This window comes from Dendrobium catenatum, unplaced genomic scaffold (genome assembly GCF_001605985.2).
Source record: "Dendrobium catenatum unplaced genomic scaffold, ASM160598v2 original_scaffold_278493, whole genome shotgun sequence".
Lineage (NCBI taxonomy): Eukaryota > Viridiplantae > Streptophyta > Magnoliopsida > Asparagales > Orchidaceae > Dendrobium > Dendrobium catenatum.
In genome coordinates this window covers 1-12,357 of record NW_021596885.1, presented here as the reverse complement: position 1 = coordinate 12,357, position 12,357 = coordinate 1, and the positions used below count along the sequence as shown (strand labels likewise).

Sequence of the window (12,357 nt, the reverse complement as noted above, 5' to 3'; positions counted from 1 at the left end):
GTAGTGGATTCAAAATCAGAATTATAACCAACCCCATGGGCTATATACCAGATTCATAATTATAGTATGCAGTCGATCTTGGAAATATAGAAAAGTTTGTAATGAGTAATCTTTATAGATAGGTAGCTAGTCTTTCACTTCTTCCTCTCCACTCCCATGCCTTTCTTGGTCGGACCAACCCAACCGGCGAATTTTGACAAGTATTTCTTCATTTTGAGGGACATAAGTGGAACCAAAATATTACGCATGTTTATGAATAACCAATCATTTTCAAAGATAGTTGGTAGACTTTTCCAAACAAATGTGTACATAAAATAAAAAAGATTGGAACATGGGAATAGATCTGATACTAATACTGACTACCCATTTCCATAGTTGTGCTTTCTCAAATTGCATACCTATGCACAGGTTCAAGTTTTGATTAATGTTTTTGGAGTTGATCATCACTCTTGTAAATGAAGAATTTTAGTTATCTATTGTTTACTAAGTACTCGGTATAACTCATACATTTGTGTACAAACAAGTATAGATGAAGTCAAAGGAATATTTCCAAAAGTCAGTCCATTTCCATCACGTAGCTGATGGAGCGAGAAGTTTGGGATATGTTTGGTGTTTTATCCATCAATCATATGGATTTATGTCGTATATCAACAAATTATAGTTTCAAAGATCATCCATTATGAGGAGAATTTTTTCTGAGTGAATATGTAGAAGTATGTTATGATGATCCAGAGAAATATGAAGATTCTAAACCCATTTACATGACCCAAGAATTTTGTTGTTTCAATTCTACTAGTCCTTGGGAACAGCATAGTTGAAAGTTTGTTAGGGATGGTAGTCCCTATGAACTAGCCCAAGGCTAATTAAAATAGAGAGGTGAATTGGTATTTTAAAAAGTCTTTAAACTAAAAACAACAAACCAAAATCACCATTACGGAAATTAAATGCAGAAGTAATAAAGGAAATAACACACTAATTTTATAGTGGTTCGGTCAAACCTTGACCTACATCCACTCCTTGGAGGCACCCTCCAAGTATTGCAATAAACTAAGTGTCTCTCCTTTAGCACCCACAGCTAGGCAGAGAAGCCCTGACAAAATCACTTCCACCTTCCCCGATGCGGCGGAGTCGCCGGGTCCTTTGACACCAAGGAGATCTTGTTCTTTGGTGAACTTCTCTCAAGACAAGCCTTGAATCTGAAAGTATTAAGGTGCAAGCCTGCTGGAGCAACCGTGTGGAATCCCCCTCCATACTCACTTGAGTCCCCCCTCACATGATCTTCTCCCTCTCTCAGACTTCACCCGTTCCTCACTCCCTTTCAAGCTCTCTCTTCAAGTTTTCTCCAAAAGAACCAAGCTATAATGGGTGCCAAAGAAACTTACCAAGTGTCATGTCATAGCTTAAATAGAAGATCTCAAAACAAGCTCAATAATACAAGTTGCCGACTTTATCGTCCAGGACGATACTAATATCATCCTGTACGATCAGTACAAAATAAGCCCAATCAGCCAGGACGATTTGAGACGATCAGAATAAATTTGTTTATATCATCTAGGACGATAATATATTGTCCTGGACAATCAGTATAAATTGTGGAATATCATCCTGAACATCGCCATGAAAAAGAGCTGTCTGATGTTCAATCATCCAGCATATCGTCCCGGACGATCCTGCGATCGTTCAGGATGATTTGATAATCCAATCAAGTCCTAATTGCTTTCCTTAAATGCCAGAATAATTTAGGAAAAACTGTCATGGATCATCCTGGATGATATTTTATAGTCTTGGAAGATCCTTTGGATGTGTCTAAAAATAAATAATTTCTAAATAGATCTGGTGGCAGATTTTTTCTGTTTTGAGCCTATCGTTCTGGCCAATACAAAAAACATCAAGGATGATGTTTTGTATAATGACGGGTACTTTATTGAGGATACCCTAATCAGGGTTTCCGCTTTTTAACCGATCGTTCTGGCCGATATAAAATCATCTCGGACGATGTTACCAAAAATAGTAAACTCTAGGGAATAGCTAGAAATCTTTTAAGTTACAAAGCATTAGGAGCCACCCCAAATACAATAGACTCAAGAAAGGAAAAAAAGTACAAATTGACTAAGACCTAGTCTACCCAATCTTGAGCTGGTTCCAAATTGTATTCTGATCGTGTGGACCTGAAATGTCAGAAGATAAGGCAGTCGTAGAGAAATAAATGTGTTTGCTGTCATCAAAATCATAAACCAGAAAACAGATCCGCTATAATCTCCCCTTTTTTTATGATGGCAAACATTGCTATTTGAATTTGCAAAGAAGAAAATATTTTCTCCTAATCTCCCCCTCACTAGAATAAAACTTTTCAAAAAATAGGGGAGATAAAAAAAAATTTTGTTTTTAATTTTTTGAAAGAGAAAAAAGATAAAAATATAATAACAACAATACGTTCTCCTTCTTTGACATTATCAAAAAGAGAAGGGACACAAACAATAAGAACAAAATGATTAAAAGACAAAAAATAATCCCTGATATAGTGAACAGAACAAATATTCTTAAAATGAGAAAGTTACCTCTTGATTTTTTTCAAAAACTTAGTGAGGAATGAATTGACAATGCATAATCCAAAAAAAGTAAGAAATTTATAAATTGTTAATCCAAGCTCAAGTTCTTTTAAAGGCTCAAAAAAAATTTTAATCCAATATTTAAATCAAGGAATAAATAGGAAAAAAGAAACCTTAATTTTTCAAAACTCATTTCATAAAACATATCTAATAGAACATCAATACACGAATTGCTGAATTAGGAACCAAGATTTTCAAGCACAAGTTTCGAGCATATCAAAGATTTTCTTAGGCTTTTAGCAGTATCGAAAAAATAAGAATATTTTTTTGTGGGCTCATTTTATGCCCTTTATCACTTGAATGGCTCTTTGAGCATCTTTTAATTTTTAATACACTTTGTATATTTTTTTTATTTGGCGTCATTGCGCATCTTTTGGTTTGGCATCATTGGGCACTTTTTTATTTTTTTTTTCAAAAAATATGTTTTCATTCTTATATTTTCAAAACTAAAGTAAACCCAAATTATTGACAACACGAATAACTTGATTAAGAAAATTTTAAGGTGGATTCAAAAATCTTGTAAAAGATTCCTATGCAATAGAAAAAATGTAGGGACATGAAAAAAATCAGTTTCAAAATTTAATTTAAAATATGATGAAGATTTTGAATCAAAAGTAAAATAATCTCTTTAAGAAGAGAGAAAGAGAAACAAAATCATGAGTTCCCTTCCTCTAACTATTTTTAGAGAAATCAACCATAACTTTCATAAGAATTTTAGAAAAATACAGGAGGTAATTTTTTATTTTTTTGAAAAGTGATCGTGTGTGTTGATCAAAGAGAAACAAAAAAAAATAACAGAAAAAGAAAATAAAGAAAAGATGAAAAAAAAAATCACAAAAACAAAAGATCAAACAAAACATGAAAAAAAAAAACAAACAAAGGTTTAAGCACCATATTGCTCCTAGTTTAATGCTTTAGAGACCAGGTCTACCCAAGAAATTTTTTGCTTTACATTATTTGACCAGTTTATAATTTGCTTTGCTTTGGCTTTTTCTTTTGTAGGAAGAGTTCTCAAATTAGGGCACTGATTTTTCATATGTCAAGGCTTCTTATATCCAAAGAAAAACAACGTTAGAAGAAATCTTGACATTCTTACCATTTTTATCTTTATTCCACTTTTGTTGATGCTTATGCTTTGGTGAGCTTTTTAATTTGCTTGACCAGTTATTGCTTTCGTCACGAACTATGCTACCACTTTCCGTATCTTCAGCCTTTAGCACAATCGTTTTCCCTGCATCCAAAAATCTTTGATCCAAACTTTGCTCTTAGGCAATGAGTGAGCCAATTAAAATATCAACAGAATATTCATTCAAATTTTTTGATACATAAATAGCAACAACTTTAGCATCAAATTTATCTAATAGACAACAAAGAATTTTATTAACTTTTCCAAAATTTGAAAATTGTTTACCTAAAGCATGCAATGATGTCACAATTTGAATAAACCTAGTATACATGTCTAAGATCCTTTCATAAGGTTTCATGAAAAACATTTCATAATCATGCATTAACACATTCAACTTGGATTACTTGATTTCACTAGTGCCTTCGTATATGGTGTGTAGTTTATCCAAAATTTCCTTACCAGTAGTGCACGTGGATACTAACATAAAATCTTTAGAATTTAAAGCATAGAAAAAGCAATTTAAAGATTTTGCATTCAATTGAGCATCGATTCATTCATCTCTATTCCATTGATTAAAAGGAATGTTAGTTTTAATTCCATCTAAAAAACATGACGGTAATGAATAACCAGTTAAAATCATATGCCAATGCAAAAATCAATTGATTGCAAGAAAATAGACATGAAAACTTTCCAAAAATCAAATAAAATATTGTCAAACAAAGGTGGTTTAGTGATTGAATAACCATTCGCAATATTATGATTTGAAAAATTAGCCATGGATCGAAATTTAAAAGCTTTTAAAAACTAGATTTTATGAATACTACTCTAATACCACTTGAAAGTTTGTTAGGGATGTTAGGCCCTATCAACTAGCCCAAGGCTAATTAAAAGAGAGAGGTGAATTGGTATTTTAAAAAATCTTTAAACTAAAGACAACAAACCAAAATCACCAAAAAGAAATCAACGATGCAGAAATTAAATACGGAAGTAATAAAGTAAAGATCCCACCGATTTTATTGTGGTTCGGTCAAACCTTGACCTACGTCCACTCCTTGGAGGCACCCTCCAAGTGTTGAACTAAACTAAGTGTCTCTCCTTTATCCCACACAGCTAAGCGGAGTCGCCGGGTCCTTTGTCACCAAAGAGATCTTCTTCTTTGGTGAACTTCCCTCAAGACAATCCTTGAATTTGATGACATTAAGGTGCAATCCTGCAGGAGAAACCATGTGGAATCCCCCTCCACACTCCCTTGAGTCCCCCCTCACAGGATCTTCTCCATCTCTCAGACTTTACCCGTTCCTCACTCCCTTTCAAGCTCTCTCTTCAAGTTTCCCCCAAAAGAACGAAGCTACAATGGCTTCCAAAGACACTTACCAAGTGTCATATCATAGCTTAAATAGAATATCTCAAAACAATCTCATTAATGAAGTTGTTGACTTTATCGTCTAGGACGATACTAATATCGTCCTGTATGATCAGTGCAAAATAAGCCCAATCAGCCATGACGATTTGAGATGTTAAAAGAAATTTGTTCATATCATCCATGATGGTAATATATCATCCTGGACGATCAGTCTAAATCGTGGAATATCATCTTGAATATGTCCTTGAAAAAGAGCTGTTTGATGTCTAATCGTCCTACATATCATTCTGGACGATCCTGTTAAGAGAGTTGCTATTTGCATGTTTTACATTCTTGCAACTTATATAGTTTTGATAATTTAAAATTTTATTATTCTATGTATAGTTATCTCCTAGCATTTTTTGGAAGAGTTATTTTTGCTCTTGTGTGTACTAACATTTTTGGAAAATCAAACTCCAAATTACAAAGACTTCAAATCAAATTCAACATGATATACTTTGTGTATTTAAAACTTGTATTTTTTCTTTGAATTAAGTTTGAAAGGGAGTGATTGTAATTGAGTGAACACACACACACACTTAAGGAGATCTTTAGAAAATTATACTGATTGTACGAGATGAACATAGTTCGTACGGGACAATCAGGTCAGTTATCTCCTCATAAGAGCAATGGAACGAGCAGAAGTTGAAGAAAATTTTTCTAAGTCCTAATCATCCAGGACGAAGTGTATACGTCCCAAGATGAAATGTTCTCTAGAAAGTTTTTGTTCAAGAACGAAGTGTATTCATTCCAGGACGAGTTGCTCTAAGGAGTATATTTGTTCAAGACGAAGTGTATTTGTCTCGGGACGATTTGATCTCTTGAAAAACTTTGTCCGGACGAAACCATAATTCATCCTAGGATGAAGTGAACAGACTCTAAAATTTTAGTGACGTTCTGAAGTTTTTTGGAACTGATCTATGGAAAAACCATTCGTACCGGATGAACCTAGTTCATACGGAACGATGTATGTGTATGAAGTCATTTCGTACCCATATACATTAGGTTTGTTTCCAACGCATTTAAGTAAAATCGTCCAGGACGATCCATGATCGTACAGGACGATCCATGATCGTACAGGACGATCCAATGCGTATTGACTTAAAAAATTTGTAGTTTCTGGACAGTTTTTTATGTCTTTCCTATAAATAGTCGAAACTAAACTGCCACTTAATCTTTTTGTCCACTGATCTATGTGCCTATTGAAAGAAGAGTCAAGGAGAGAGTGTAAGAGAGTGTTTGAAGGAGGATTCCTACTATTGGAGCGTGAAGGCTTCACTTGGTATTCAAAGGTAAGAACCTCTACTTGTGATTTGGGATTACTTCACTCTTTTCTTTCTTATTTCTAGATATCTTGTGAGAAGATCTGTGAAGGAGATCCATTTTTTGCCGACACTTGGAGAGTGTGAATAGCCGAAGGGTTCTCTGCCCACACTTGGAGAGTGTGAACAGCCGAAGGGTTCTCTGCCCACACTTGGAGAGTGTGAATAGCCGAAGGGTTCTTTGCCCACATCGTGAGAGTATAAAAGGATGACGGTTCTCTACCAATGCTGGGGATAATGTAAGAGGATGACGGTTCTCTACCAATACTGGGGATAGTGTAAAAGGATGACGATTCTCTACCAATACTGGGGATTATGTAAAAGGACGACGGTTCTCTGCCGCACTAGGTAGTGGTGGAAAGAATTTTTTTTAAAGGCTTCTCAACCTTGCTGTGGGTGCTAAAAGAGAGTCACTAGTGGTATTAGTGCAATACTCGGAGGGTGCATCAGGAGAGTGGAAGTAGGTCAAGTTTGACTGAACCACTATAAATCTTATGTCTTTTATTTTTGTTGCTTTTCATTTTGTAGATTTTTGTTTCTAATTTGTGGTTGAAAAATCTATTTCTACAAAACTCATTAAAGTTTATTTTTCGGTTTAAAAAATTAAAAAGTGGGATTAATTTTTAATTACCAATTCACCCCCCTCTTGGTTAGTCGCTGGGACGTATGCTAAGGTTTAACAACCTAATTCATAGTGATCAAGTTTCAACAAGTGGTATCAGAGCTTTGTTTCAAAATAATAAGTTTGGACTACTTTTTTATTAACGTAGATGGCTATATTTGGAAACCGATATGCACCTGAGGATTACACTATAATTAGACCTCCACTGTTCGACAATATACCTTTTAATTTTTGGAAAACACGCATGTCTATATTTTTACAGCCACTTGATTATCGTATGTGGATCTTAGTTCAGGAAGGGTATATAAATCCAACTTGGCTAGTTGACGGAGTTAGAGTTAAAACGCCTTTTATAGACTGGACAATAGAAGAATGTGACTTAGCATAACTAAACACCAAATGCTTGAATAGTTTCTTTTGTATTTTAAAATCTGAAGACTACATGTGGGTTTCCACTTGAAAAAGTTGGAAGGACATATGAGATAGACTTTGTATAACTTATGAGGGTACTAATGAGGTTAAGCAATCTAGACTTAATATCTTGTTGCATGATTATAAACTATTTCATATGAAACCAAATGAATCCATTTTTTATATGTACACAAGATTCACACAAATAGTCACCTATTTGCATGCACTGAGTAGGGAACTAATGAATACTAAAATGGTTAATAAGATTCTTCGTTGTTAGCCTACTGCTTATGATGCTAAAATCACTGTAATTATAGAATCTAAAGATCTAAACATTTACTCTATTGACAATCTTCTTGGTTCGATAATTACTTACAAGCAAGGAGTTAGCCAAAGAAAGATTGATGCAGGTGAACCACGAAGGGGGAAAAACATAGCACTAAATGTGAAAGAGTCTGAGAGTGAACACTCACAACCTGAGGATGAAGACGACGTCGATTTGATGACTAGACAATTACAAAGCTTTCTGAATAGGAAGCAGAAGAGACACCAGCATTGGAATAGAGGTAAATTTAATAAAAATACCAAGGTTTCAAATGATGTGATTTGCTATGAGTGCACGAAACCTAGTCATATCAAGACTGAATGCCCGAAACTCAAAGTCACTCATAGCAAGGAGAAGGTTGTGGAGAAACAAATTGTAAAGAAGGGAATGAAGAAGTTTCAAAGAGCTTTTTGGGTTGACTCAGCTTCAGATTCATCAGAGACTGAGAAGGAAGAAGAAGTCACTAATCTTTGCATAATGGCCGATAGCCTTGATCAGTTAGATCAAGAAGAGGTATGTGACTTAACCTATGATGAACTTTTTGATGTTTCTGAATACATGCATGATGCATATAGGAAAATGAAGAAAAAGCATGCTAGTCTAAGTTTAGAGTTTAAATAAATTACAAAAGGAACATAAAATACTTAGGAAAAATCATGCTTTAATTGATGACAACCACATGAAATTACTTGATGAGTTTGATGACTTGAATAAAAAATATGAAATTTTAAAATCATCATATGCTGAACTTGAAAAAGATTTTAAAAATTTTAAGGATGAATCGGAAGATATGAATTCATTTTATAAATTAACGATAAAAGCTCTCGAGGATAATTGGATACCCCCTAAACTTGAAGATTTTACTAATCCTATTATGTATCCTAAATTTATACAATCCCAAAAAAGGCAGATAAATGGTAAAAGACTTATGAATCCATTTCCAAAAATCAAATGTAATAATTGTGGATTGTCTGGACATATAGCTCACATATGTACTTTAAAGATGAAATCCTGTTTGGTGTGGAAACTTAAGATGTATAAACCTAGACATATCATACATGCATATGATTATAAATTACCAAAAGGAGAACCCAAACTTATTTAGCTTCCCAGGTCTAACGTTTGATAATTTTGTAGGGTCGCTCTCACACAATACCTCGTAAGAGTATATGGTAAATGGACAGCGGATGTTTAAAGCATATGACTAGAGATACTGCACAATTCATATCGTTGGAAGCCAGGAGTGGAGGAAAGGTTACACTTGCAGATAACACCACAAGGAAGGTGGTTGGATCAGGTATGATTGGAAATTTTAATAAATTTTACATTGAGAATGTGTTATTAGTAGAAGGCTTAAAGCATAACCTGTTAAGTATAAGCCAGCTATGTGATAAAGGATATTGTGTGAAATTTTTTCCTACTAGCTGCATATTAAGCCTAAATGGTAAAGATGTTTTGAATGGTAAAAGAATAAATAATGTTTATATGCTAGACTTGAATTATATTCAATCTCCTACTGTTTTTTGTTTGAAAACTATATCTGATGAGTCATGGCTTTGGCATAGGAGACTTTGTCATTCTAGCATGAAAAACCTTAGGAAGATTACCCAAAAGAACTTAGTAAGAGGTATACCAAAACTAGACTTTACTAAGGACGATCTTTGTGATGCATGACAATTAGAAAAGCAAGTGAAGTCCTCTTTTTTGTCCAATAAGGATCTTAGAACTAGTAAACCATTAGAGATTTTACCTATGGATCTTTTTGGACCAGTTGGAACTGTGAGTCTAGGAGGGAAGGTATACAAATTTGTGATTGTAGATGATTACTCAAGATTCACATGGGTTAGATTTCTATTTCATAAGAGTGAATCATTTGAGGAATTTAGAAATTTTTTGACTTGGATTCAAAGAAAAATTGGGTGTGAAATTATTTCTATACAAAGTGATCATGAAGGAAAATTTAAATATGAGAAATTTGAGGATTTTTGTAAGGGGAAAGGAATCAATCACAACTTTTCTGCACCTAGAACCCCTCTGCAAAATGGGATACTCGAAAGGAAAAATAGAACATTAATAGAAGCCGCCCGAGCAATGTTGGCAGAATACTCAGTTCCTAAATATTTTTGGGCTGAGGTGGTTAACACAGCATGTTATGTTCTGAATATACTGAAATTGAGATCGAAAATAAATAAAACACCCTATGTGTTGTTAAAAGGAAGAACACCAAATTTGTCTAATTTGCATATTTTTGGGTGCAAGGTGTTCATTCATAATAATGAAAAATCTGTCTTAGGAAAATTTGATCCAAAATTTGATGAAGGAATTCTTGTTGGATACTCAAGTATTGGAAAATCATTTAGAGTATTCAATAGAAAAACTTTGGTAATTGAGGAGACCACACTTGTTGTATTTGATGAATCTGGAAATATGGAAGAGCCAAATGTTGTAGAAGATGAGATTGAGATTAACTCCCAAAATATTAATAAAATAAATTTGAAAGAAAATGTGAAAGAAAATTTGGAGATAAAAAACCCTTTGCTTAGAGATTTAAGATTTTCTAAAAACCACCTAAGGGAATTGATTATAGGTTAACCAAGTGAAGGTGTAAGGACTAGGCATGGATTAAACAAAGAAGTCAATCATTCAGCCTTCATTTCAACTATAGAACCCACAAATATTGATCAAGTACTTTCGGATGAATTTTGGATTTTGGCCATGCAAGAAGAGTTGAATCAATTTACAAGAAATAAAGTTTGGGAATTAACTACAAGGCCAAAGTTTCAAAGTGTAGTTGGAACTAAGTGGGTATTCAAAAATAAAATGAATGACTCAGGGGTAGACATTAGAAATAAGGCTAAATTAGTTGCTAAGGAGAATAATTAGATTGAAGGGATTGATTTTAAGGAGACTTTTGCCCCTGTAGCTAGACTTGAAGCAATTAGGGTTTTGCTAGCTTTTGCATGTTTTAGAGAATTCAAATTGTATCAAATGGATGTAAAAAGTTTTTTTTTTAAATGTGGTAATTCAAGAAGATGTTTTTGTGGAACAACCACCAGGTTTTGAAAATTCTAAATTCCCAAAACATATTTTCAAGTTAAAAAAGGAATTATATGGATTGAAACAGGCACCTAGGGTTTGGTATGAGAGGCTGAGCACCTTCTTACTTGAAAGATCTTTGAAAAAGGAAGTGTGGATACAACTCTTTTTTTAATAAAATGTGGAAAAGATATACTCATTATTCAAATTTATGTGGATGATATCATTTTCGTATCTTCAAATAAAAATCTTTGTGATGATTTTTTTTAAACAATGAATAGTGAATTTGAGATGAGTCTAATGGGAGATTTAAGTTAATTTCTAGGATTTAGCATTAAACAAATTGAGGAAGGTACTTTTCTTAGTCAGTAAAGTATGTTAAAGACATCTTCAAAAAGTAAGAAATGGACAATGCTAAACTGTTGGTGGAATTTTGAAAACATGTTTTGAAAAATTATAGTTTTCTTTGGGAATTTTGAAATTGAGATTTAATTCTAATTCTAGAAGTCGAATCAACTCGTTCGGAAAAGTATATCACCCCGAAAGGCAAAAACAAAATTCCACAACGGTGTTCAGGCTTAGAATTATGTAATTCGTCTTGAATATTACAGCTAGATTCTAAAGAGAACTCGACACGGCCCCGAGGGGACTAGGTAGGGTTCAATTAAATAATCTAGTTCTGATACTCAAGGGATATGATTGCTGCATTCATATCCAAAGCTTTATCAGAGAAGGATGTGTCTCCCCAAAGGGAGATATCACCTTTCAATGATAATTCTTCTAATATGATAGCGGCAATCATTTTTTATTTTTCCAAAAAAAATCTAAGAGGGTTTTTTAAAAGATTAATTTTAAAATTAGGTGTGTGGGGTTCCAAATCTCCTACGAGCGTAAGCCCTCGTAGTTAATTACTTCGTAGGGAAGCAGAGTCCCCTACGAAAAGTCTCGATTAAAATAAGAACAAAATTTTGTTAGATATTCTAGGAGTGATATCAAAAATTGAATAGAATCTTTTGGAGAATCAAAAGGGAGTGGATCAAAATTGAACAGTTATTGACAGAATCGAAGAAAGAGAGGTAGGGGACACTTTGATATTCCGAAACCATCCAAAAGTGTCCCGGCCTAGTCTAAATGTTGGGCTTTACATTTTAGGATCGAAAAAGAAATTTAATTTGAGTTGAACATTTTATTAGAAATTTGGAACTATATTCCCGAAATTTTGGGTCTTATAATCAAAGATCTACCCCGAATCGTAAATCTAATTTCGACGCTGGACCACAGTCGTCCGATCCTAACTAATGCAGTGAAGAACTTGGACTTACCCCGGCCTGGATTGGGGAGCCAGCTAAGCACCTAATCGATTTAAAATATATGAATCCGGACTTTTGTGAAAGAGTGATAGGGACGTTGTAATTAAGGTTTTAGAGAGTTGGGGCCGACATCTAAAAAGAAAATTCCTAGTTGGCTCCTTTAACTTATGTTGGGTGCTAAAATGCTAAACTGA

General features: G+C 34.0%; 1 pseudogene; it reads left to right on the top strand.

The window, feature by feature from the left end:
* Nucleotides 1-269: 269 nt before the first annotated feature.
* Nucleotides 270-818, top strand: LOC110101450 (annotated as a pseudogene).
* The last annotated feature ends 11,539 nt before the right edge of the window (nucleotides 819-12,357 follow it).